The 27,283-nt window shown below is 44.6% G+C and overlaps 1 pseudogene; it reads left to right on the plus strand.

Annotated features, from left to right (window-relative positions):
- Positions 1–23,144: 23,144 nt before the first annotated feature.
- Positions 23,145–24,087, plus strand: LOC124974759 (tetratricopeptide repeat protein 28-like; annotated as a pseudogene).
- The last annotated feature ends 3,196 nt before the right edge of the window (positions 24,088–27,283 follow it).

Consider the following 27,283-nt stretch of genomic DNA (forward strand, 5'->3'; position numbering starts at 1 on the left):
GACATGCTGACTAGCAGGCCTGCCTGGCTCAGCTGGTGAGAAGCATGCCCATCCTCCACAGCCTAGACCCTTGATGCTGGAAAACTCCTAAGTACTCAGCATGTGCACCCTGTGCTCTTCCCAGAGTGCCTTGGCTCTTAGTGGACAACGGAAATGGCCCCTTAGAGACTGTTTCTCAGTTATAAGAGCCTGCTGTTTTGCACAGGAACATAGAATCCAATGAAATTGCAAAGCATTCATGGCCCATGGCAGCTGGAGCTGTGGGGAAAGTTGATATAATAGCAATGCTTTTGTGAGCTTCTCTTCTTCTTATTGCCCTGGGAAAATGTGATCCTGGTTCGGCTTCTGAGCCCTCAGAGACTGGAGGGTGTCATGGGAAGACATAGTCCTGGATTCAAGTCTCCTCCTTTTAGCCCAGTTCTGCAGCTCACTTCTAGACAAGTGCCTGAAATCTGGGGTCTCCTGCTACGCTTTGTAACAAAGATAGAATGATCTGCCTCCCAGCTGGTCCATAGGACTGATGGTCACATGTGAGGAGGATCCCAACACTTGGTAATTGACTTTGGCTGTAATTTTTTTACATGGACAGGAAATTAACTTTTACTGAGTTAGGTTGCTGAAATTCTAACTATGCTAACTAGTCTTATCTTTTTGTTAATTTTTTTCTAAATTTGTTCTAATTAATTATATGTGGCAGTAGAATGCATTTTGACACACTGTACACAAATGAAGCATAACTTTCCATTCCTCTGGCTATACATGGTGCTGAGTCATACACATAGTGTAATTATACCTGTATATAGGGTAATAATTTGTCCTGTTCTACTATCTTTCCCATCTCCAATGCCCCACCCTTCCTCTCGCTCCCCTCTACATAATCCAAAGTTCCTTCATTCTTCCCTACCCATCCCCAACTATGAATCAGCATCCACTTATCATAAACAAACATTAAGTCTTTTGTTTATAGGGATTGACTTATTTTGCTTGGCATATCCTCTAGTTCCATCCATTAACCTGCAAATGCCAGAATTTCATTCTACTTTAAGGCTGATTAATATTCCACTGTATATATGTACAGTTTTTTTTTATCCATTCATCTGTTGAAGGGCATATAGGTTGGTTTCATAGTTTAGCTAATGTGAACTGAGATGCTATAAACATGGATGTGGCTGTGTCACTGTAATATGCTGATTTTAAGTTCTTTGGGTATAAACTGAGGAATGGGACAGTTGGCTCAAATGGTGGTTTTATTCCAAGTTTTCTGAGGAAACTCCACAGTGCTTTCCATAATGGTTGCACCAATCTGCAGTCCCACCAGCAGTGTATGAGTGTACCTTTTTCCACACACTTTCACCAACATTATTGCTTATATTTTTTGTATTATTATTATTATTATTTTTTGATTCACTGTACCTAAATGGGGTACAACTGTTGTTTCTCTTATCGTACATGAAGTAGAGTCACACCATTTGTGTAATCATAAATGTACATAGGGTAATGATGTTTGTCTAATTCTGTTATTTTTCTTCCCCCTACTCCCTCCCACCCCTCTTTTTCCTCTTGCCATTCAGACTGGAGTGAGATGAAATCTTAGTTTTGATTTGCACTTCTCTAAATGCTAGAGGAACTGAACATTTTTCATATATGTTTTGATTGATTGTATTTCTTCTTCTGTGAACTGTCTCTTCAGTTCCTTAGCCCATTTATTGATTGGGTTATTTGGTCTTTTGTTGTTAAGATTTTGTCTTCTTTATATATCATGGTGATCAGTGCTCTATCTGAGGTGTATGTGTGGTGAAGATTCTGTAGGCTCTCTCTTAACATTATTGATTTTTCCTTTGGTGAGAAGAATTCTTTTAGTTTGAATGTGTCCCATTTAATTATTCTTAATTTTACTTCTTTCACTTTAGGAGTTCTGTTTAGGAAGTCATGTCCTAAGACAGTATGATGAAGATTTGGGCCTACTTTTACTTCTATTAGGTGTGGGGTCTCTGTTCTAGTGTCTATTTCTTTGATCCACTTTGAGTTGACTTTTGTGCAGGGTGAGAGGTAAGAATTTGATTTCATTATGTTACATGTGACTTTCCAGTTTTCCCAGCACCATTTGTTGAATAGGCAATCTTTTCTCCTATGCATGTTCCCAGTGCCTTTGTCTAGTATGAGATAACTGCATTTATGTGGGTTTTTCTCTGTGTCTTCAATTTTGTACCATTGTTCTGCAAGTCTATTTTGGTGCAAATTTTGGTGCAAATACCATGCCATTTTTGTTACTATTTCTCTGTAACATAGTTTAACGTCTGATATTGTGATGCCTCCTGCTGCATTCTTCTTGCTATTGTTTTGGCTATTTTGTGGCTCTTATTTTTCCAAATGAATTTCAAGATTGCTTTTTCTAGTTCTGTGAAGAATATCATTCGGGTTTTAATAGGAATTGCATTGAATTTCTACAACACTTTTGGTAGTATATTCATTTTGACAATGTTAATTCTGCCTATCCTAGAACGTGGGAGATATTCCCATCTTCTGAAGTCTTCTTTGATTTCTTTTTTTAGTTTTCTGTAGTTTCATTGTAGAGGTCTTTCACCTCTTTTGTTAGATTGATTTTCAAGTATTCTTTTTTTGAAGCTATTGGGAACGGGGTACTTTTCTTAATTTCTCTTTCAAATGATTCATTGCTTATGTATAAAAATGCATTTGATTTATGGGTATTGATTTTATATCCTGCTTCTTTGCTGAAGTCATTTATGAGTTCTAGAAATTTTGTGGTGGAATTTTTTTGGATCTCCTAAATACAGAATCATGTCATGAGAAAATAGTGATAGTTTGAGTTTTTCTTTTCCTTTTTGTATTCCTTTAATTTCTTTTGTATATCTGATTGCTCTGGGTAGAGTTTCAAGGATGATGTTGAATACAAGTGTAGAAAGAGGGCATCCCTGTCATTCCAGTTCATAGAGTGAATGTTTTCTTTTTTTTTTTTTTTTTGCATTCAGAATGATATTGACATTGGGCTAATAGACAGATCTTACAATGCTGAGGTATGTTTCTACTATCTCTAGTTTTCCTAGTGTTTTGAGCATGAAGAGGTGCTGTATTTTTTCAAATGCTTTTTCTGCATCTATTGAGATAATCACAATTCTTGTCTTTAAGTCTATTGATGTGATGAATAGGTTCATTGATTTCCTTACACACATGCCCCATGGTGAAGTGAAGTGAGGTCATCAGTAGCCTGCATATAGTCCTCAGCCAAGTTTGGGAAAGGAAAACCAAGTGCCGTGGGTTTGGGACCAACCTTCAAGGGTACATTGTCCTCTAGCACTCCAGAAACCTGACCCCAAGCAAACCTGCTCAAAAAAAAAAAAAAATTAAGCCTTCCTGTAAAAATCCACTCTCTCTGGGTACCTCACAGGAAGAGTGTTCACTGCTAGGTTAAAAGGGCACATTTTGGTTTCCCAGAGATCTGTTAGGCTGTCCTGGTATGTGATAGAGGTTAGCCTGCTTGCAGGATTTTCTGCACAGACCATGAGCAGTGATTGATCGTGTGGTGCTTGGGTTGTGGTGAGTCTCTGAGGCATTGGCATTGAGGTCAGGGAAGACCTCCAGGGTCCTTATGCCCCATACCACCTGTGTGGGGCTCTGCCAGAGTCTGGATCCCCATGCTAGGCACTGTGAGAACCAGAGATGGTCCCTGACTCCACACCTGGCCATCCAGCCAGGGACAAAGATGAGCAGGCTGCATAGTCCTCAGGGCTCCAAACATAGGTTGCTCACCTACCAGCATGGGAGGTTCACAGAAAGGAGAAAGTTCCTGATGGCCAGAGGAATTTGGGCCTTCCCTAGAGGAGAAGGCTAGTCTCAGAGGGAGGGAATCAGTCCCGTGCGTCCAGTCAGGGTCTGAAGGAGTGGGAGCTCCATCTGGAGAAAGCATGGACACACATGTTTCTGTGGAGAGGAAGGTCACTGGTTTGGACAGGGCAAGCTTCTCTTACATAGTAGCAGAAGCACAATCTAAAAGATGACCATGGTGTGGATACCATGCTGCTTCACTGGGCGTGGATGATCCCTGGGGATTCTTGCAGTTGAGGGTCAGTTTGTGTGCTTGATTTCAGATTGATCTGACAATGTCTGGTTTTACCTTAAGTCCACCTCTGTTTCTCTTTTGTTGTTTCCTCCTCCTTAATCTTTTCCTCTGTCACCCTCAACCACCCCAATCCTGGATCATTCCTTGACTCCTCTCAAGTGTCACTCTCTGAGAAGACAGGAAGAGCCTCCTTAAGCATATGCCACTTCCCTTGCTGCATGAACCCTGTGCTTAGGACACTTAGCAGCTCCTGGCTTATGGCCACTTTCTATTTGGCTCCCACTAGGGCTGGGACCTCCTGAAGCCTTGGTGTGGTGGGCTCTCTTGTGTCATCCAGCGCTCTGCAGGCCACCCAGCAGTCCAGGAGTGTGCTGCATGCCATTCTGGGCTAGGTGGGTTAGACACCTCAGCAGTGCTGCTCAGAGACTAGGAGCTCATTCAGAAGAATTTTCCAACATGAGCGTCCAATGGCTCAGGTTGGTGACTGGGGTGAAGGCTCTCATTCTGAGGAGGGAGAAGCAGCAGACAGTTCCCTCTTCAATTGTGCAAAAACCTGACACCAGGAAGAGGCCAAGTCACCTTCCTTTCTCCCTCCATGCCTGAGAGCAATATGAATTCCTTGACCAGAAGGAAAACCCAAACCCCAAGCCCAGAGTCTTTTTTTAATCAAAGAAATTATGAGGCTGCTTAAATTCCTCTTCCCATAAAGTTGAATATGTTCAGTGCTGGGTCTTTCCCATTACTGCCCCAGAGAAGTGGGCACCCTGCCCACCTGTGTTTCTTGGGTTGGAAGACTGCAGAGGGTAGGGTGGGTCTGACCCCCCACTCACTCACTGCTGCCCCCAGTGTTGTTTGGAGAGAGGTAAGGAAACAGTACTGAGTCATTGTTAGGTAGCTGGCTTTGGGGACGCTCAGTCTGGCAGAAAGTTAAAATGGAGGCTTGAATTTGTGGCCCTACCGAAGGTGTGATTTTGCTCTGGGCCCTTGGCATCTGGTACAGTTCTCCTGGCCTCTGCAGGTGGTGGTGTTAGGACCTGAGATGAGTCACATTTGGCCCACAGGAGACACTGTTCCATTCCTGAACCCAAGAAACTGCCAGCACAGTTCAGTCCCTCTGCAACCTGGTGGAGCAGGTCCCTGGCACCCTGGTGGAGCAGGAGCAGGAGCATGGTGACCAGTGAGACTAACTGCAGGGTCAGGCTCTGTCCTTTAAAGCCCTCTCCTGACTCCAGGGTGTGCTTCATGCTTTCTGAATGAAGCCCCATGAAAACACCTCCCAGCCAGCTTGGGGTGGGAGGTAGGGTACTGCCTTTCTCTCCCAAAGAAGCTGGGGTGGGCTGGCTCTGTACAGTGGTGACTCTCTGTACATAAAGATTCTCAGGTTCCTTTCTCCCTCCTCTCTGACCCTGGACTGGGTGGGACCCAGCATCCCTGGGACAGCACACAGTCATTTCCTGGGCACCTGTACATAGGAAGGTGAGGCAGATCACCTGGTTCTCAGTATTGATAGTTACCATGATGATACATACCTCCATTTGGAAGGTGTTCTGATGTCCTGTTGCCTGTGCACATACATGTACAAACACGTGCACCTGCACATCTCAGGTAGGCTGTGTGCTCACACAGTGATAGCAGTGCTCTCTTTGTGGGGAGAAGGGGTGTCCACATTCTCACTTGCTCACCTTTTAATTGAGTTTAATGCATTTACCACAGGATTAAAAGAAAATAAAGAAGATTAATTGGCTATCCTATCATCTAGTCTTTGGTACTTTCACCAAGAGAAGCACACATTTGCTGCTAAATATTGGTATAGAAAAAACTGCGATTAAGTACTTGTAGTGACTGCAGAGTGACAACTTTGATTTACACAGTTTGCCCCTTCACTGGACTTTAGCACAGCCTACCAATTGGTGCTCAGGCCTGGGTGACTGGGATGACTTTCTTCATTGAATATATCTGTATATGTGTGTGTGTATGTGCATTGAATTCTCATTAGATTTACACATATAATCATAGAAATGGAAAAGGACATTGTCCATCAAGTCCAGCAGTGTCTGCCAGATGCCAAGGCCCCTGCTGTCCATTAATCCTGCCATTACCCAATTCTCCAAGTGAGGAGGAGGCTGGCTTGTCCTTTGCAAGTGTGCAGAACACATGGGATTCATCCCAGGTCCCAGATTCCAGGGCCCAGGCTCTTTCTACCACAGAGCACCATCCATCTGGTTTGATTGGGCTATATTTATGTGACTAAACCAAAAGGATGTGGACAGGCTTGATGGCCACACTGTCAGGAGGGCACTCTAGGGTCAACACTTTTCCAAAAATATTGCAAGAACAAGACACCAAGCAGCAAGACCTTCCAATCAGTGACAGTCTTTCTGATTCCTGCATGCAGGAATCAAGCTAGCAGAAGGGAGACCTCCTCATTTCTTTGATCATTATGCTTATTGAAAGAATAGAAGCTAAGAAAAAACCATGTGTTCTTCCTTTTAACAGGTAAGTACAGAATAGATAATTCCAGAACATGAGGTAGACTGGGTACTCAAAACATTTCTGAGGAGGCCACTGCTGCAGATGCCCAGAAGTGTATTCTCTGGGTGCCACTGCTGCTCATGTTGCCATGGATGTTGGGGGGCACCACTACCATTGACTAGAGGTTTTCTCTTGGGACAAAGCTTCCACTGACACCACTGCTGCAGGTGTTCCGAGGTCTTTTCTCCAGGTGCACTTGCTGCTGTTGTCTCAGTCACCATGGCCTGGAGGTCTGCTGCTCTCTATGCTGCCTTGGACGCATGGCTGCCTCCTGCACTGCTGCTCCTACTGCTGAAACCGCTGCAGCCAAAGCCACTGCCACTCCCTGGAGGTCACCTGGATGTGTCCTCTTGGGTGCTGCGGCAGCTGTAGCCACAGCTGGTGCCAGTGCAACTGGTGCCACAGACCACCAACTGCTGCCAATACCACAGATGTCTGCAGTTGCTGCTGACCTTCTGCTTGCTGCCACTGACTCCTGCTACTAGCACACCACCACTGCCCAGAGGTCTGCGATCAAGGAGACTCTAGATTTGGTTGATGGACACATCCATTTTAAGATGCCAGCTAGAGACTGGGGTTTGTTTGGGGTGCTGTTAGTTTTGCTGCAACTGATAATTTGGGGTGCAGCTGCCCCCATCTGGGGATACCAGTCAGTACCTGGAGGTTCAGTGTCAGGGTGCCTATGGGTTTGGCTACAACCAAGTTATTCCTCCTGGGAGTGTGGGTTAGTGCTTCTCAGGATTGCTTATCCTTGGTGGTCTCTCTCCAAATTCCAGTGGAATTCAAATCTTTGGATTGTAACATGGCCAAACTCAGGATATCTGAGGTCCATATTGGTGAGAAAGTGACTGAGTCTCCCAGGGCCTGTCTGGGCCAGGTAGACTTGTGGGAATTCAGACACGGGGCTGAGAAGCTTTTGAACACTGGTAGAGACAGTTGTTCAATTTTCCATTGAGATCTATTTTTTTAATTTTTTTTCTTCTCTGGCATCTGTCTCCACCATATTCAGAAGAGGGTATATTCTGTGTATTAGTTGGTTGAAGACAGTAATACATGCATGGTGTTTTGCAGTTCTGCTATATATTCTGTATATTCTTATATTTTTATTTTTTTTCTCTTTATATGTAGTCTTTTTCTCCCTTGACTGTCTTCCTAAGTTACCTTTCTCTGTTATCTCCACAAAACAGCCAATCTCTGTTGATTCTTTTTCCACAATTCCTATGGATTCTTATTTCTGGCTTTTATTTCTCCCTCATAAACACCATGTTCTGCCCTATTTCTGTTCTTTCTTTATCCACTATTGTAAATCCACTTGGAAAATTTTCTGTTTTTATTTTGAACATTGATTGAACTGATTATTGCTGTTTTTGGGGAGAGGGCAGTGGAAGTCTTCCAGTGAGGTATTCAATTTGAGGCTCTGTATTGTTTGCACTGGGTGCTATTGATATTGGTCTCCCTCTTAAAGGCAGGACACTTGAATTCTTCAGTGAAAATTAGGCCTATAGGGTAACCTGTATTGCATCAGACCCATACAAATAGATGGGAAAACACACAAGCAATATAAAAAAAATAAGGGAACAAAGTGCCACAAACAAACCAAGATGTCCAAATAACAGAAGCTACTTATAATACAATAGAAGAAATGTCCAAGAAAGACTTTAGAAGGTACATTGTTAATCTGATATGCAAAGTAAAGGATGGTATAAAAAGTGAAATCAAAAAGAAAATACAGGTAGTAAAAGATTACTTCTATAAAGAGTTAGAGATTATGGAAAAAAACAAAAAGCAATTCTCAAAATGAGGGAATCAATAAATCAAATTATAAATTCAAAGGAAAGCATCACCAGCAGATGACCATCTGGAAGACAAAACCTCAGATAATCAAGTCAAAATATTTAATATTGAAAATGAAGAGACCTTGCAGAGAGGATGGAAGAATCCATGAGAAGAACGTCCAAGAATTATGTGATAACATGAAAAGTCCAAAGTTCAGAGTTCTTGGGATAGAAGAAGGAGAAGACACAACCAAAAGGAATGTGCAATGTTTTCAATGATACATCAGAAAAATTCCCACACCTAAAAAATGAAATGAAAAATCAAATACAGTAGGCTTACAGAACCCCAAATGTATAAAACTGTAACAGACACACACCAAGACACATTAAAATGAAAATTACTGAAATAGAGAATAAGAAAAAATCTTCAAGGTCATGAGAGAAAAATAAGCAAATTATGCATAGGGAAAACTAATTCAAATCTCAACTGATTTTCCAACCCAGACCCTCAAAGATAGGAGGTCATGGTTCAACATATATCAAGCTCTGAAAGAAAACGGATGCCAAACAAGAATTTTATATCCACTGAAATTAAGTTTCAGATATGGAGATGAATAAAAACTTTCCATGATAAACAAAAGTTAAAGGAATTCACAAATAAAAAGCCCACACTATAGAACATTCTCAACAAAATATTCCATGAGGATAAAATGGGAAAAAAAATGTGAAAACCAACAAAGGGAGAAACTACACTAAAGAAATAGTCAAAAGATAATATAAATCAGATTAAAAGCCAGAAATATACCAACATGACCAGGAATACAAGTCATATCTCATTTATAACCTTGAATGTTAATGGACTAAACACATCAATCAAAAGACAAAGATTTTCACATTGGATTAAAAAAAAAACAAGACCCAACAATATGCTTTCTCAGAGAGACTCACCTCATAGGCAAAGATATCCACAGATTGAATGTGAAACAATGGGAAAAACCATATCACCAATATAGATTGTGTAAACAAGCAGGATCTTCCATCCTCATAACAGATAAAGTGGACTTTGAACCAAAGTGAATCAGAAGTGACAAAGAAGGTCATTTCATTCTGCTGAAGGGAATTATACAGCAACAAGACACAGCAATTATAAATACTTATGCTCCAAACAATGAAGCATCTATGTATGTCAAACAAACCCTTCTTAATTTCGAGAATCAAATAGAACACAACACAATATTACTGGGTGACTTTAATTCACTCAGCACTGGACAGATCTTCCAAACAAACACCAAGTGAAGAAACACTAGAATCAAATAATACAATCAATAATTTACATTTAACAGAAATATATAGAATGCTTCATCCATCAATTTGCAAATACACTTTTTTCTTGGCAGCACATGGTTTCTTCTTTAAAGTAGAACATAGCTTATGCCACAAAACAACTCTTTGTAAATACAAAAAATGGAGATAATACTCTGCATTCTATCACATCATAATGAACTGAAATTGGAAATCAATGATAAAATAAAAAATAGAAGCTACTCTAACACATGGATACTAAACAATGCACTATGGAATGATGAATGGAATGTAGAATAAATCAAGCATGAAATGAAAAAAAATACTTAGAGCTAAATGAGAACACCAACAAAACATACCAAAAATCTCTGGGACACTATGAAGGCAGTACTAAGAGTAAAGTTCATTGCATTGAGCTCATTTATTAAAAGAATAAAAAGTCAATAAATAAATAACCTAACATTACATCTCAAAACTCTAGGAAAGGAAGAACGAATCAACACCCAAAACAACAGAAGACAAGAAAAAATTAAAATCAGAACTGAAATTGATGAAATTGGAACAAAAAAAATTGAAAAAATTGATAAAATAAAAAATTGGTTCTTTGAAAAAAATCAATACAATTGATAAACCCTTAGTTGCACTAAAAAATAGAAAAAGAGAGAAAACCCAGATTACTAAAATACTTGATGAAAAAGGAACTATCACAATGGACATAACTGAAATACAGAAGATAATTAGAAAGTATTATGAAAATTTGTACTCTAATAAAATTGAAAATTTTGAAGACATTGACAAATTTCTAGAGACATATGTTCTACATAAACTAAATGAGGAAGTTATACACAATTTAAACAAAACAATTTCAAGTAATGAAATAAAAATGCAATTAAAGGCCTTCTAATTAAGAAAAGCCCAGGACCAGTTCAATTCTCAGCCAAGTTCAACAGGACCTTCAAAGAAGAATTAACACCAATATTCCTCAAATTATTCCATGAAATGGAAAACTCATACTATGAGACTAGTATCACCCTGATACCAAAACCAAACAAAGAAACATCAAGGAAAGAAAATTTCAGACCAATATCCCTGAGGACCACAGATACAAAAATTCTCAATAAAATTCTGGCAATTCCCATACAAAAAACATATTAAAAAGATTATACACCAAGATAAAGTGGGGCTCATCCAGGGATGAAGGGATGTTTTGACATATGGAAAGCAATAAAAGTATTTCATCACATCAGTAGACTTAAAAACAAGTATGATATGATCATCTGAATAGATGCAGAAAAAGCATTTGACAAAATACAGCACCCCTTCATGTTAAAAACACTAGAAAAAATAGAGATTGTTTTTAGGAACATACCTCAATTTCATAAAAACTATATATGCTAAACCCAAGGCCGACATAATTCTATTTAATTTTTAACATTATTTGTTCTAATCAGTTGTACATGACAGTAGAATACATATATATGTTCTAATAGATCACACATAAATAGAGTGTAATCTCTCATTTTTCTGATTGCACATATTGCAGGATCACATTGGCCATGCCATCATACATGTACATGAGGTAATAATATCTCTTTCACTCTACTATCATTCCTGCCTCCATACCCCTTCTCTTCCCTTCACTCCCCTCTACCTAATATAAATTCATGCTATTCTTCCCTATTCCCCGCCATTACTGTGAATTGGTTTCCACATATGAGAAAAAACTTTTGGCCTTTGTTTTTTTGGGGTTTGGCTTATTTCACTTAGCATGATATTCTCAACATAATTCTAAATGGAGAAAAATTGAAAGCATTCCCTCCAAAAACTGGAACAAGACAAGGATGCCCTCTTTCACTATTTTTATTCAACATTATCCTTGAAACTCTAGCCAGAGCAATTAGAATAAAGAAATTAAAGATATACATTTAGGTAAAGAACTCAATCACTATTTGCCAATGACATGATTCTATCTTGGGAAGATACAAGAAATTCCACCCAAAATCTTCTAGAACTAATAAATAAATTTAGCAGTGTAGCAGGATATAAAATCAATACCCATAAAACAAACATTCCTATACATCAGTAATGAATTCACTTAAAGACAAAGAATACTACTCCATCTGCAATCATCTCAAAAACATGAAATACTTGGGAATCAATCTAACAAAAGAGGTAAAAGACCTTTACAATGAAAAGTTCAGAACACTAAAATATTAATTGAAGAAGACCTTAGAAGATAGAAAGAATTCCCAAATTCCTGGATAGGCAGAATTAATATTGTCAAAATGGTCATACTACCAAAAGTGTTATACAAGTTTAATGCAATTCCTATTAAAATTCCAATGATGTTCTTCATAGAACTAGAAAAAGCAATCGTGAAATTCATTTGGAAAAATAAGAGACCCAGAATAGCCAAAGCAATCCTTAGCAAAAAATGTGAAACAGGGGACATCACAATATCAATCCTCAAACTATACTACAGAGTTATAGTAATAAAAACAGCATGGAGTTGACACCAAAACAGAAAGCCCCACTGATAGGATGGGTATAATATGACTTCAAACAATGTATAAATATTGTGACAAACTGTGGATCTGGGCTCAGAATTTGGAGTTTTTGTTTCCCTCTGGGCCCACCAGCATGAAATGAAGTTTGGTGTTCTCTCCAAGCGCTTCTTACTGCCTCACAACCAGTCTATTTCTCACAATGATGTACCCCCTCTGAAGTTTTGTGTCTTCTGTGCTCACAGTAGATGGATGCGGTGGTGATGTGGTCCTTCCCTACTCATACCTGGAGGAGGTATAGGGCATGGGTCTTCCTGCGAAGTGGAAGGGCCTGCCTGCGCTGGGAGACTCATGGTGTGTACATTTAGTTGGTTGCCCAGAGGCTTGAAGGACTTGGGGAGTGAGGGAGTGATTTGTAACATGGCCACAGGAGGGGCAGTGTGGACAGCTGCTGAGCTGTCCTCAGCTCCCTGCAACATCCTGCATCTGTGAGCCACAGCAGTCACTAGCCTCAACATGCCCAAGCCCATCCTCTCTGGGCCAGGGCCATAGAGTGCAGACCTAGCCCAGGGCCTGTCCCCACCAAGCACACTGTGGTTCTCTGGCCTACAGCCCTCCAGGGGGTCTCAGAGTCAAGCTGAATGTTCAGTGGTAGAGGACCAGCAGAAATCCTATTTTCAAATATTTACATTTCATTGCTTTAACAACAAAAGCTGGGCATCTATGTACACATTTAAGAGTCAGAAACAAATGTCTTTCCCCTTACTCTACCTCTTAACAAATATCCAGGTAGCTTGATCTGTGATTGTCAGTGTCACTTCCCAAAGGTGGGCGAGCCCCAAAGGGAAGTCATCACATTTCCAGGCCCAGCAAGCAACAAATGACTTTGACTGTGGTGGCCACTTCTTGTGACCTGCCTGGTAACATGGACTGTGCTGCCCATGGCCAGGTGCTGGTGTCAGGACAGGCCACGTTGTGGAGAAGCAGAAGCACTTTTACTTCACAAATAGCAAATCTGTAGCATTTTTCAAAATCAAAACAAAAAACAACAAAATAGCCCATGTCTTCATATGAACTGAGGCTGGTCTAGAAGCATATCTGCCTGGTTTTGGTTCTTTACCCCACCAGTGCATAGAGGGGCATGGTGCTGAACTGCTACCCCCAGAAACTCCAGCCTCTCTCCTACATTCCTAGTGATCTATGTCTGGGGACTCACTGAGGTGTTCCTGTGCCCCTTACCAGGTGCAGCAACACTCACAGGGCAAACCATGCATGCTCCAGATGCTGCAGGATCTCCATGAGGGCCTGGCCAATGAGTGAGGAGGGACTATTTAGCTCAAGGAGCAGGTGACCCAGTGGTTCCCTCACTATTCTCATCTAAAGTCCTGTTTTATCTGTGCTCCTGGCAGGTGTAATAGCCCTGCAGAGTCCTAAAGAATATCCTGCAGGCTTTGTGGGAGCCTGGACCCTTTGCTGCTTGGCCATACTGGAAAAGGTTCCTGGCCCCTGTTAGTCCTGACCTGCCTAAAGATGTGACATTTTAGCAAAGAGTCTCTTTAGCTTTATTGGTAGAAGTTGCAACTTTGTTTTAAGGAAAGTGATTGTAGAGGTTCAGGCCATGAAAAACAACAAAGTGTAAGTCCTTGAGTGAGCACACTCCTCAGGACAACAAAGACCTTTTGTTTTTCTGGTTTATAAACACTCTTCAACTCCTCTCTCCTTGAGGTCATTATCTTATTATAAAAACATTTAGCATTACTGGACTCTAAGAAGCAATCAAGTTATATGATCTGCACATGCACAAAGCTAACTGCACTAATGTAACCTGGAATAACCCTGGAGTAGAAAATAAAACTGAACTGCCTTTCCATGGGAATGACTTCTTGCTGTACACCATCTTGTGTGCTTTCCTCTTTATTTGCTCTCCCCTTAACCTTTACAGCTGGACCGTTAACACTTGCAAATGATTTTTAATAATGCTGCCTTGTTAACTTTAAAAATGCTCCTTCTTTTGGAAAACCCATTCCTTGTATGGCCTGGGGTGGGACAGTCCTAAAGTTGCTCAGGGGATCAGTACACTGCTTCTCTGGGACCTGTTCACAGATGGAGTGCTGAGGAGCCTGGGGCTCAGGGGGAGAGGGAAGTGACTTCGTGTTCTCCTTGGACAGGATTTGGTGCTTCCTGGACAGGCTGTTGGCTCACTCTTAGAAATGGAGGGATGCCTCCTCCCTTCCTGCGTGTTCCCTCCCATATGCCTAGGGAGAAAGCAGAAGAACCTCAGGGAAAGCAGGGCCAGTCATGCCTCAGGAACTGCCTGCCCAGCTTCACTCAGTGCAAATTGGCTGACCCCACTTCCCTGAATGACTGATCAGCATTTGTTACTGAAAGGAAGGGTACAATGTTCTGCAGCACCCCCTGTGAGCTGGATGTCCTGCCTGAGCCAGCTCTCTGCTGGGTTAACCGGGAGGCGCCAGCCTGGGGAATGGAGCTGTGCAGGTCTCCAGCATACCTGCTGAGGTGCCCCCTGTGCCCTCCACAGGGTTCATGCTCATTGTGAGTGAGGTTAAGCTAAATAGTCCCTCCTCGCTCATTGGCCAGGCCCTCATGGAGATCCTGCAGCATCTGGAGCATGCACAGTTTGCCCTGTGAGTGTTGTTGCACCTGGTAAGGGGCACAGGAACACCTGAGTGAGTCCCCAGACATAGATCACTGGGAATGTAGGAGAGAGGCTGGAGTTTCCCTAGCACTGGGAGATGGGCAGGCAGCACCATGCATAGGGTCCTACAGGTGGCTGAAACATTCCATGCCAAGACCCTGAAAGACAGACTGTTGAGGACAGTATTCCACACCCTACTATTTCCCTGTGGCTTCAAGCAAGTCACTTTGGCCCTCTGAGCTCTTGTTCCCCATCTAGAAGGTGGTGATGAAGTTAATGTTTCAAGGTCATTACAAAGATTTGAGAAAATGTGAGTACCTGACACATAGTAGGGCTGCAGTACTCACAGACACAATCAGATGTCAGTGGTTTTCCCCACCCTTATATGGATGATGCCTGATCATGTCTCTCTCTGGTTGCCCTAGTGTGAACAGAAGTCAAGAAACTGATATGAAACTTGTCCCATCCTATGAATCATTTAACATTCTTAACCCCCTTAGAGTACTGTGCCAGAAAGAGTAGCTCTGGCCACCCCAGGGGGCTTGAGTGCCATGGGTACACAGCTATGCTACGTCCACACTTCCTGCACCTGATGCAAACCACAGCCCTGTGGTCATCATGCGGGCCAGGAGCTGCATGCTCCATGATTCCATCCAGGCTTGATCCCCAGGGTCCCATGTGCAGGCTTCAGAGGGAGGACCCCATGGGGTCCCATGCAGGGCCTGCATTCCAGGTGTGTGGGTTCATGCAAAATCCTTGTCCCATAGGAAGGGCCTGGGCAGGTGTCCTATACCCCATGTGCTGGGCCTATCATCTCTTGGTGCCGTGGTCCACTTCCTGATGGATGAGTCATGCACATTTTTCAAGTTTAGGGTCTGCCCAAAGTTTTTCTGAGGTCTGGCAGGAATGGGGTGTGACTAAGTGTGCTGTGGCCCATGGCACCCAGGGGCATCTGATGCAGGCAGATGTGCTTACACTCCTTGAAGGTTTGGGGAAATGATCTCCACTAGCACCAGCTGTGTCTGGAAGCTGTGGCAAAGCTTTCAGTTGCTCATTCCAGGTCACTACTCAGGTCCCTGACACCCCCAAAGTCCTTCCTTCTTGGATCCTTCACACAGTCTGCTTTCCCTAGGTGGAGGAACTGCCCTCCACACTCAGGAGCATTCTCCTCAGGCCAGACCTTACCTGCCCATGTGCCTTGGGCCCCCAGGCACAACTCAGCCTTCCTACTCTTCCTCAGCTTTGTCTCCCGAGGGTGTGGTGGCCATGGTCAAGTCCACTAACCCCTACCTTCTTCAAATTACCCCAATGCTCCTTCCAGCCCATGCAATCAGGGCACAGCTGCCCAGAATTGCCTGCTTTCTTCTGGTTGATGTGAGCATGCTGCATCCTACCTGGGACATCTGAGCCCTGGCATCTCAGTGTTTCACTCTCGGAAAAAACTCAGGGGACATTTTGGGCAAATTGTTGCCCCACCCCTGGGATGGCACTCATGCCTCAGCGTAGACAGAGGTGTCTCCTGGAGAGAGCCTGACAGGGAAAGTGCAGGGGAGGTGTGTCTGGCATGGTCATGTGCAGAGGATGAGGAAGGCAGCTGCTGGGGAATCCTAAGGGTCAGACTCTGTTGAGGCCTGGAGACAGGAGGGCACTTCCAGGGGTGGGCTACAGTTATTTGGGACAGTGGTTGGTGCTGAGGGGGAGCCAAGTTGCAAGTTGGGAAAGGAGGGATATGCCAGTCATATTCATGATGGGTGCTGCCTGGTGGGATGGAGTGGACTGTGGGCAGCAAAGAGGTCTTGGAGGGTCTTAGGTCTTACCCCATGGGGGGTGCACTTACATGGTCTGGGCAGCACCTAGCCTGAGACCTGCTTTTAGGTAAATTTCTCTATAGTGTATGGAGGAGAACCAGGGACCAGAAGGGTGGGACAGAGCCTAGGAAAGGGACAAAAACCTTTAGTGGTATTCAGACCAGCTGCTCTCATGAGCAAACCCTTCCAATCTCACCCTCTTGCAAAATGACTGTGCAGTGCCTGGCCTAGTCCCATGTGCCACCCAGGTTGCAGCAGTTAGCTCTGCACTGGCTTCACCCTGGGGGCTCCATGTTCCCTCAGAGCCACATGGAGAGAAACTAGGGCTGGCCAGATTCTCTGACTCTCCCCCTTGTCCTGCCAGGTGGAGAAGTCCCTGCAGTGTATACAAGATGGGAAGTGCAACACTATGTACACCTTGCAGCAGAGTGTGGAGAACAAAGAGGGCAGCATCCCCAGCTGGCAGGACTTCCTCACCACTGTGGGTTTCTGACTGGACTCCCCCAGCTAGTGGTCTCCAGGTGGCTGTCTTCTTCCCAAACTCTGACATGGATGACTAGCTCCAGAAGTGCAGTCTCTACTGGGTGAGGACTGTCAGGTCTTGAGCAAACAGAGGGGATGAAGGGGGATAACCATGGCCTGGTGTTTTCAAAGATGCTGAAATTCACAGCTAGGAGGCAAAACACATCCTGGGAAATGGCAGGAGTTCCAGACCCAGCTCTGCTGCTGATATGGGCCAGACATGGGCTGTTTACCCAATGGATCCTATCTGTATGAAGCACAGTCCATGCTAAGCAGTCCCAATCCAGCTCAGCTTTCCTGGGTGACATGAAGTGGCACTGGGCAGGCATTAGTTCCAACTGATACTGTCACACACTGCTGTGGTTCTGACAAAGCTGCAGGCAGCCAGAGTGAAACAGGTTGCTGGGACTGTTGACTACACCTGGAGAGCTGTGGCAGGGGCAGGCTTCCTCAGAGACCACACTCTCCAAGACTTGTGGACATATGTCTTTCAGATTCAAGCTCAAAAATTGCCACCAATGCTGAGTGTTTGGGACTCTCCCCTGGAAAGAGGTTGCAGAGGCTCCACTGGATAACTCCTGCCCCCTTGTCTTGGTGTTGGTCTGCCCAACCCTGCCCTCCAGGCCTTCTACAAACTCATCACAGCCTCAGAGACAGGTGAACAGCTCATTAGCTGGGTAAATGGACCCCAGCTGGCTGAGCTAGGTTGAGCCAGAGAGTGTGATTTGACCCCAGACAGGACCTACAAGTCATGCAGTCACATTGCTCTTTTATGTCTGAATGAGCAGAAGGGAAAGGCACAGGCAGACCCTGAAAGGCACAGAGCACCTCGGATGACACTCTCAGAGCCTGTCATCTGTAGTCTAGGGCAGTCTCTGAACTAGCCATTCAGTGCTCTCCTGCACCCTGTCAGTCCACCCCAACTCTTTCATTTGATTGACAGGTGTCACAGCCACCATCCCCAAGCCACCAGGCTTTGTGCCACCTCCCTTGACAGACACAGGGGCTCTGATTAAAGTATGTTTCATGTCTGAAACAAAACAGCCACTGAAGCAGTGCAATGAGTGAGTCAAACCTGCTTAGCAGATTTTACTTTAGTACTTGCTCTGAGCATGATGTAGATCTAACTCAGAGATTTGGATGATTCCTCTTAACATCATATAGGTCCTTCCCAACTTGGTTTCGCACACTTACTCTCCTTCTGGCCAGTGATGTCTAGAATGAACCCAGGGTGACAGCACTTGTGGGCTTCTGGGTGGGGGAGCAGACTTTGAACAGCAAAGACCAGTTTTTCTGGTCCTTTTTAAGTGTAATCATTTGAGAGAACAGTCAGCACTGTACTGGAGATCCTGTCAGCAGCTCACTTTCTGCAGAAACACTTCCATGTGGAAATGAAGCTACCCTGTCTGGAGCAAGCTCTGGGGTTCTCAGCAGTGCTGGAGCCTCCTATGACCTGGGGCTGTTCCAGGCCAGGATTTGAACATGAAACCTGCCCATGGGCCACTCCCTTCATTCCCCACTCATGTTTTAGAAGGTATTCCATCTGCTTGTGAATAGCACCAGGAAGACACTTCTAGAACACTTCATGTCACAACACCCAGAATTCCAGAGGCCTAACAGCCTGTGCCCCACAGAAAGGGAGAGCTAGACACACACTGAGGACATTAAGACATCACCTATCTCCTCTGTCCACATCACCTTACTAGGAATCTCCTGGGTTCCAGTAATGGTAGAATCAGCCAGGATTAGCAGCTAAAGGAAACTTATAATCACATTGCCAGACCAATGGCTACAGTGTTGCCTATTACTGGCTGCTGGATAAGAGGAAGCAAAACTTGCTGAGACACCCTACTAGGACCAGGGCAGCTAGTGCTGCCCTGTAGGCCCTTGTTCAGTCCAGGAGGTTCAATGTGGCTCTTCTCCCATTCCTAACATAGTTGGCCAGTTCCTAACTCAATGGCAGCTTATTTACAGCAGGTACATCTTCTGATGAACCCCCAAGAGGCCCCAGGTCTACTCCCCACACTCCCCCCAAGTGCCTGGTGACTTGCCTGGGAGCCTGCCACAGCTTTCTCTTGAACACCTGCTGTGTGCAGGGCAGTGTTCTGGATCCTGAGATGTGGCTGTGAGCAAAAGAGCAGCTGCTCTGCCCTCCTGGTGCCATCCATCTGCAGAAGGGGAGAGGCAGACTCAATCAGGACTGTGCCCCAGAGCACCCAAGGGTGAAGGGGCACATCAGCATTTAGTAACTGGCTGGAAGGGGCTAGGGGCCAGGGCAGGCCTCAGAGAGACAAGGGGTATTGACAGAAAGATCCAAGCTGAGGGAATAGCCAGGTAGCAGAGCAGGGGCTGGCATGGGGCAGCAGAGAGCAGGCAGTATGTGATCCAGGAGGCAGGGATAGGCTGAAATCACTGCCACAGCAACCAGCTATCAGGACACTGAGGCCCTAAAGGGGGATTTTTCTTCTTGCTTGGGAACCTGGGCACTTGGTACTGGGCCTCTTTTCTATTTTCTAACCTGGTTTCTAGACAACCCTAGCAGCTCCCCTCAACATGTGGTTGATTCTGTGTGTTTTCAGACATGTGGTATCTTTTGAGGATGGAGGAAACCCAGGTCTTCCAGTCCCCTTCGTGAAACCAGCAGCCTTCACAAGTTGTGCTACTTGATTTTTTTCTGTGCATTTCAAACACAGTCTCCTGGCTGGGCATGGTGGGGCACACCTGCAATCCCAGTGGCTTGGAAGGCTGAGGCAGGAGGATTGTGAGTTCAAAGCCAGATCCAGAGATAGCAAGGCACCAAGCAACTGAGACCCTGTCTCTAAATAAAATATAGAACTGGGGATGTGACTCAGTGGTTGAGTGTTCCTGAGTTCAATCCCCAGTACTGGGGGAAAAAAAAAAGCCTCCTGAAGTAAATAAGGTAAATCTGGTGAATTTAGATCTACATAGATGTAGTCAGCAGCTATCACAGGCAAGAGTGAGAAAAGGCAGGCCCAGGCCTGGAGAGTTCTCTTCCCCTCTGTGACAGGCCATGGACCGTGATGCAGGTCTGTGGGCCAGGAGAAGTGACCATGACTTTCTCATAAAGGAGGAGCTCATGGCCCAACAGGGCCAGGTGGCCTGAACCTCCAGCCTCCTCTGCTCCACTCCTTACCTGTAACACCAGATGCCAGCTGTGTCACAGGGCACAGTCCAGAGGAGCACAGAGTTCCCACTCTGGTTCTGGGGTGAGATGAGGGCTGTGCTTGAGAATCAGGGTGTTCAGGCTCATAAGGTGTTCCCAAGGTCTGGTGACCGAGCATTGGGCAGACAGTAGCACCTTGCTAGTCCTACACAGGGCTGTCAGTGTGTGGAGGACACCGTTATATGGGAGCAACCAATTCAGATTCTTGGGTAAAAGGTTTTAGAAATAGAAATGTTACATTTATATAACTGGTTGCTCATTTTAAAATGGTGATAGAATTCCCTGAGACCTTCCTGTTATCATCAGGGATTATTTGTTCTCCAGTTCAGGAAGGACAATATCCCATGGTGACCAAAATACCCACTGACTCTTCCAGTGAACCTTGTTCCAAAGGCAACAGTGGTGTCAGACCAGTGTAAGGATCCTTGAGAAAGAATAAAACAGGATGAGATATCCCCTCAGGGGCTGTGCAGTCCAAAATCACAGACTTCTGATAGTGGCCATGCTGTGTGCCACAGAACACTGTCACTTTAACATTGCCAGATCAGAGGACAGGACATGGGATCCTAGGTGTTCTGTCCCCTGGGGCTGAATACAAATCCTCATGAGGGTTTTAGGTGGAGCTATGTGATCTTCTAGGGAAGACTTGTGGAGATATGCAATGCTCAAGTCCTCAGGCCCTTCATCCTGTGTGGTGGTCCCTGTCTGTGGATAGTCATAGGCCACATGTCTGAGTTTGGCATCTTCCCAGGGACAGGAGAGGTCCTTGTTGAAGAGTCTTGCTCTGTTGCTCAGGATGGCCCTGAACTGGTGGACTCAAGTGCTCCTCCTACCTTTCACATACCTGGGACTCCAGGCATGTGCCACCACATATACTATAATGGATCTTGAAATTGTCTCTCTGCAGTGTCAACAGCTCAGTCATCAGCCTCGTGCTCAGAAAGCTCCATGGCTATGGTTGTGCTGCTCTGTGTCTCCTTAGGATTGTGGGAGTTGGGGAGCAGTGCCCTGGGCTTTGGCATGAGACTGAACTCCCTGTGGGGTGTCTCAGCCAGTAAGGCCCAAGCCAGCAGACACCCAGTCCCTGTAGTGACCCTGTCCTTGCCCAGGAGAAACTTCCACCTTCCTGAGCACCAGCTTTAAATATGGGCCCCAGTGCTGAGTGAAGCATCTCATGTTGATAGTCTAAGGAGACTGTTTTTCTGTGAAAGAACAGAAAAGATTAAAATATTTATAAGCCTTATTAAGCCCAGTCTCAGTGATCAAGAATCTGGTTCAGAGCAGGAGGTGACCAGAGGGTCAGCAGAGGGTCTAGCCAAACTCCATATTCAACAGCAGAAACCTTTACAGAGACAGGGATAGGGAGGCCTATAGACACCCTGCTGGTGTGAAGTAGAATAAAGGCCCCAGTTCATCCTGTCCAGCATATGAACCTCCATGAGGACACAGCTCTGTGCATCCATTTCTCTAGGTTTCTATCTCTGTGAGATTGGGAAGGAGGAAGTCATCCTGAAGACCAGGAAGCAGGCCAGCCGGCACACCATGCTGTTCAACTGCAGTTGCTGCTGTCTCTCTTTGATAAGAACTTTCTGTGAGGCTCTGCCACACTCCTCCTAGCTGCATTTTGGGAAATGGGAGAGAAGTGAAGAGACTTTTTGTGTTTGCCTTAGGCACAGTTTAAGAGCAATGAGCAGAGCTGCATTCTGTGGCAGAACAGTCCATCCCAGTTCTGTGCAAAAATGAGGCAAAAAACAAAAAATTCTTTCTCTCACAGAACTCACAACCTGTGGGAACCAGACAACTGAAATACATCTAGCAGGCCTGAAGGGTTAGCACATGCCATAAAGAAAAGCAGAGTCAGGGGAGAGGGTGCCATGGAGCCCAGACAATGTGGTGATAGGACAGATGTGTTTCTCTACAAGACCAGGAAAAACCACAAGCCTGGCAGGAGCTGGTTCCCAGACCTGGAGGGTGCACCTGGCTGGTGTGTGCTCTCCAGGTCTGCAGAGCCACTGCTGGCTGCTATGTAGGCATGCTTTGCAGGCTCTGGAACCCACAGTGTCTGCTGAAGAGCATGCCTCAAAGCAGGAAGAGGGCCAGGGCTGTCCTGTTGTTGCTGGTCAGAAAAGTGGCAGGAGGAACTTGTGACTACAGCTTCGACCCACTATGTACTACAGCTGGTGACAAGGGTGGAGTGCAGGGAGAAGTCGGTGTGGAGATGCCACGATGCATGGAAACACCCAGGTGCACCCTAATGCATGAGGGAGGGCACCCCATGTTCAAAGCTCACATGGACAAGGGGAAGCAGTGACAGCAGGGGGTGCCCCACCACAGGAATGAGGGGGAATTCTGGGCTTGAAAGTGCAGGCCTCCTGGTGGCCCTACAAGTGCAGGGGAGAGTCAGCTGAGGAACAGTGAGGGTGGGTGACTCCTGTGGTCTGCTGGGACCACCAGGACCTTCTGCAGCAAATGGAAGGTGTGGGAATAAGTTCAGAGGTCACTGCTGAACTTCAGTCCCAGGTCAAAGCAAGATGTCAGATGTGGGTACTCTGCTGGTGACAAGGAGAGGTGTGGAGACAGTCTCAAGGGTGTGGCTATGGCTTCCCTAGGGTAATTTTGTCCCTACCTAAGATTTACTTTTTTCAGCTGGACTTTTGCTTTTTGGGATTGTAACATGAATTTCACTTGTACATGAGTAGAATTTGCATAATTCCTTGATAGCTTTCTAAGGATGTTTGTTATTTTGAAAGAAAAATGGAAACCATGTAACATTTTAACTGTCCATGGAGCACCTGTGCCTTGTGCTCAGCCTGAGCTCCATCCCCTCCTCCATGAGCTTAGTCTCCAGGTCCAGGTGTGGCTTAGAGGGTTATGGCTCAGCCCCAGGGGGACAGGACTCCAAAGGCCCAACCATGCTTAACCCAGGTGATCCACCCTGTCAAGGAGCCAGCTGTCCCTCCAGGTCTGCCCCATGGGCAGCAAGGATGAGGAGGAATAGAGCTTCTCCATCATCAGCACCTAGCCCTGGCACTCTACCCAGAGGGCAGGGAGGTGTGCTTCTCCTCCTACCCCAAGCAGCCCTTTGGGGCACAGCTGTAGGGTTGAAGGTCTTGGTGAGCTCCAAGGAGAGAATTAGCACTCCCATTTCTCCAGTGAAGATGACTCTAATCCCCAGCCCCAACTGGCCCTTCCAAAAGGTCGGGAAGCTGGCAAGCTCAGACATGGGCCAGCTGGACCAGTTCAGCAAGAATCCAAGAGCACAATAAAGTCCCAGGAGGATGGCTGCCCCAAGCTGGATGCCCAGGAGCTGACCCAGAAAATCCTGGAAGAGATGCAGAGTCACCTCATTGCAGCAGAGTGCCTCCAGAGAAGTGCACCCAAGGGTCCTGGGCAAGACCCAGGAAGATGGTGTGCTGGTACTCCCAAGTGACCTGGTCTCCAGAGCCTCAGAAACTCACACCTTCAGCAGGCCTGTTCTCTCCCATCAGAAGAGCCAGCCATTGACTGTCACCCACAGCCTGTCTAGGAGCTGCCCAAGGTCAGCTCTGGGTACAGCAGCCCCACCTCTCAAAGTCAGCAGAGTGGCCACCCTTCCCCTGCAATGCCCAGGTTTCCCTGTCCAACAAGCTGCTCTTTAAACGGAAGTACTCCAGCTCTCCCTACAGCACCCACATTTCTTATCGGTTCCAGAGAAGTCTAAAAATTGACACCGTGGACTACAAATAATCCTGCTTTACACTTAGACCTCCAGATCCTCTTCTCCATCCCACCTATCCAGGCAGTTGTCCCTCTTTGACCCTGCCAGGATTATAGAGTATTACTATTCTCCATTTGCAGGTTGTCAGGCTCAGAAGAAGAGGAGGTTCATAGAAGGACAAATCTTTATGTTGAAAAGTAGCATTCCTGTTTCTCTCCATTTGCTTAGCCCTATAGTTTTGGGCTTATAATCCTGCGTTATCACAAATGAATTTCATCCAATCTTGAGATATTTATTAAATGGGTAGCAATTGTGCATTTGAGCTTTAAAGAATAATATAATTATCCCCTATATATATATAGAATATATAATTATCCCCAATATACTTATAGTAAATAAAATGTTTTGAAATTCTAAAGTAACTTTACATCCCAGAAGCAGAACTCAGCATCTACCCTTTAGTTAGGTGAGACCTGCCTGTCAGGGTTTTGCCAAAAGTGTACAGAAGTTTTTGAAGTATATTTTCTTTTTGAACTAAAAATGCAAAAAGAAAATAAAATTTGTATGTAATCAAGAAAAAGTGATGATTCTTATCTATCATTTCAAGTCATTCATTCATTCATTCCACAAATATCTACTAAGGGTTTATGTTGTTATAAATAGAATCAAACAAATACAAAAGAATCAGAAAGTTAAATTAAGGGTTAAAAAGCTTATAAAATAAAGTGTACTCACCTAGATGCCATTATTTCCTGAACACATACAATCATTACAGTCCAGTAACTAGCCAACCAGGACCCCCCTGGCCCCTCATCCCCTCCTGAGACCTGCCTTGGCCAGCCCTGGGGTGAGAGGACCCCAGGTATCCACTGTCCTGAGGTCTCTACTGTGCTGGCTGTGGCTGACTGAGTAGGAGCAGGGCAGGCAGCAAGACTGGACACTGTGCCGGCAGACCTCAGGAACATCTGTGAGTGCCCATCACTCCCTCTCCTCATGAAGGCAACCCAGGAGCCAAAAGGTAATGTGAACTAATGTCAGTGAGGTCAGTAAGGTCACAAGCAGGACAGAGTGATAGAGGAATACAGCAGTTGAAGGAAGAGAAGAAAGACTCCAGAGACTGGGTAAGTCCCTGAAGAAGCCCCATCCCAGGCCCCTCTGCAGGGCCAGGCTCCATCCTCTCCCTGGTGATAACCAAGTTGTCTTAACTGTGGAAGAAGTTTAGAAATGGGCAAGGGAAGGCTAGCGAATCAAAATGGCTACAGACAGAAACCATGACCAGGGAAAAAGATCTGTGCACAGGAGCTGAGAAGACATATGTCATAGGGTCTAGGTCATCTCCCATTCTCCTCTTGTCTTGGACACTCTGACATGAAATAAATAAAATCCCATGTGTATCCTGCCATGGCCAGTTCCTCTACTGGTTCATACCAATCCCTTGTCTCCTGGGGACAGGATGCTAACACTGCTCCCCTGGTTCCTGAATCAGTAGATTCCCGTCTCAGAGGAACCAAATACATCAACAGCCTATATGGTGCACATTCTCCCCAGCCTGTGCCCCATGCACCAACTACTTCATCTCTCTTTCCTAACTGGCCTGTCCTCAATGCCTCCAATTCTTTCTTCCTCTTCTCTCTCAAAACAGCCCCTCAAATCAGGTTTGTGCTTCCAGAAAGTCAACAGCTACATCCACAATGCAAAACTCAGTGGTCGATTCTGTTTTCTTTGACATGTAGTAAAAAGGATGACCTACAGCGTCCTCTAAATGTTTGATCTGCATCTAATTAAACTTAAAGATGTATGCCAATAACAACCAGTTTACTTTAAACACAGGGATTATCAGAGCAAATTACACAGTACCATGAGAAAACAGTGAGGTGAATTCAGAGGGATCACCACCTCTCCGTAGAAGACTTTTCAATAGAACTATTTGCATGATAAAAATCTGATGACCCCAATAGCCATGCAACACACAGCACAGGCAGCTCAGCTAATGAGCAACAGGAATGTGGTTACCAGGATCAGGAGTGAATGTGAACTGGAATTCAATTTTTATGTATATAGAAATAGCCACATGTGACAACTGACCTCTGTCTCATACAGCACAATGAGGCTACTGGCCTGAATGCGTGAACAAGCAACATCAGAACAGAAACACAAGGGAAGCAAATGTTCAGAAGCAAAAGAAGCATAAGGTTAGAATTTGTCTCTTCTAGAGCATCATAAAAGGATAGTATATCAACAAGAATACTCATCATGGCTCTGGAAATTTCTAGGATGTTTCAGGGTACCTGAGAAGCACTCAGGATCCACTGGCCCTATCTTCAGAGTTCACATAGAGCAGAAATCTTATTTATAAACCTAACCTGGAATACGTCCTCAACTGATCATGGAAAAGAGAGAACAGTGCCCATTGACACAATCTTTGAAAAAAATTTTTGTAGTAGTAGATAGAGAGCATGCCTTTATTTTTATGTGGTGCTAAAGATCAAATCCAGTGCCTCACATGTTCTAGACAAATGCTCTGCACTGAGTTATAGCCCCAGCCCAATATTATTTTACTTTTCTGAATGAAATTATGTTTAAAATGCTTATGTAGAAAAACAAATCTAACCAAATCAAGATGATGTGGCCTAAATTTATGAACAAAATTCAAATACAACAGTTACACCTGAAAACTGAAAGTAGAATATGGTTATATTCTTCTATAAAGCTGATCTGGAATTGCACAGAGTAATGCTTCCAGAGGCTAGAAATATCATAAAAAAATTTTCCAGTTACCTTAGAGTCCCTTAAGGTAAAAAAGTGAGAATCTAATTTCAGGGTCAAGAAGATTTTAACATAGCAAATTGGTCCACAGGACTGGCAACCCTACTACCACCAACAGAAAATTATTTTTCATTTTGAAAGAGAAATTGTTTTGAAACCTTCAAGTTCCAAATTACAAGCATCTAGACTCTTTAAAGCACAAGCACAGGCACGGACACATGAGGATGGGTAAAATTTAATCCAGGTTCTCTTATCAAACTAGATGTCATGAAATCTGGTTTCATTTCCCACCAATTTTTGACCTTTGAGAGGAGGCAAGTAGGTTCTCAGAAATGCCCCTCTTGAGGATTAATTCAGTAAAAATAAATGATGTTTTTGAAGTTGGGCATGTCAAAACACACCTGTAATCCTAGCAACATGGAAGTTTAAAGCTAGCCTGGGTGACTTAGTGAGACCCTG

This window comes from Sciurus carolinensis, unplaced genomic scaffold (assembly GCF_902686445.1).
Source record: "Sciurus carolinensis unplaced genomic scaffold, mSciCar1.2, whole genome shotgun sequence".
Lineage (NCBI taxonomy): Eukaryota > Metazoa > Chordata > Mammalia > Rodentia > Sciuridae > Sciurus > Sciurus carolinensis.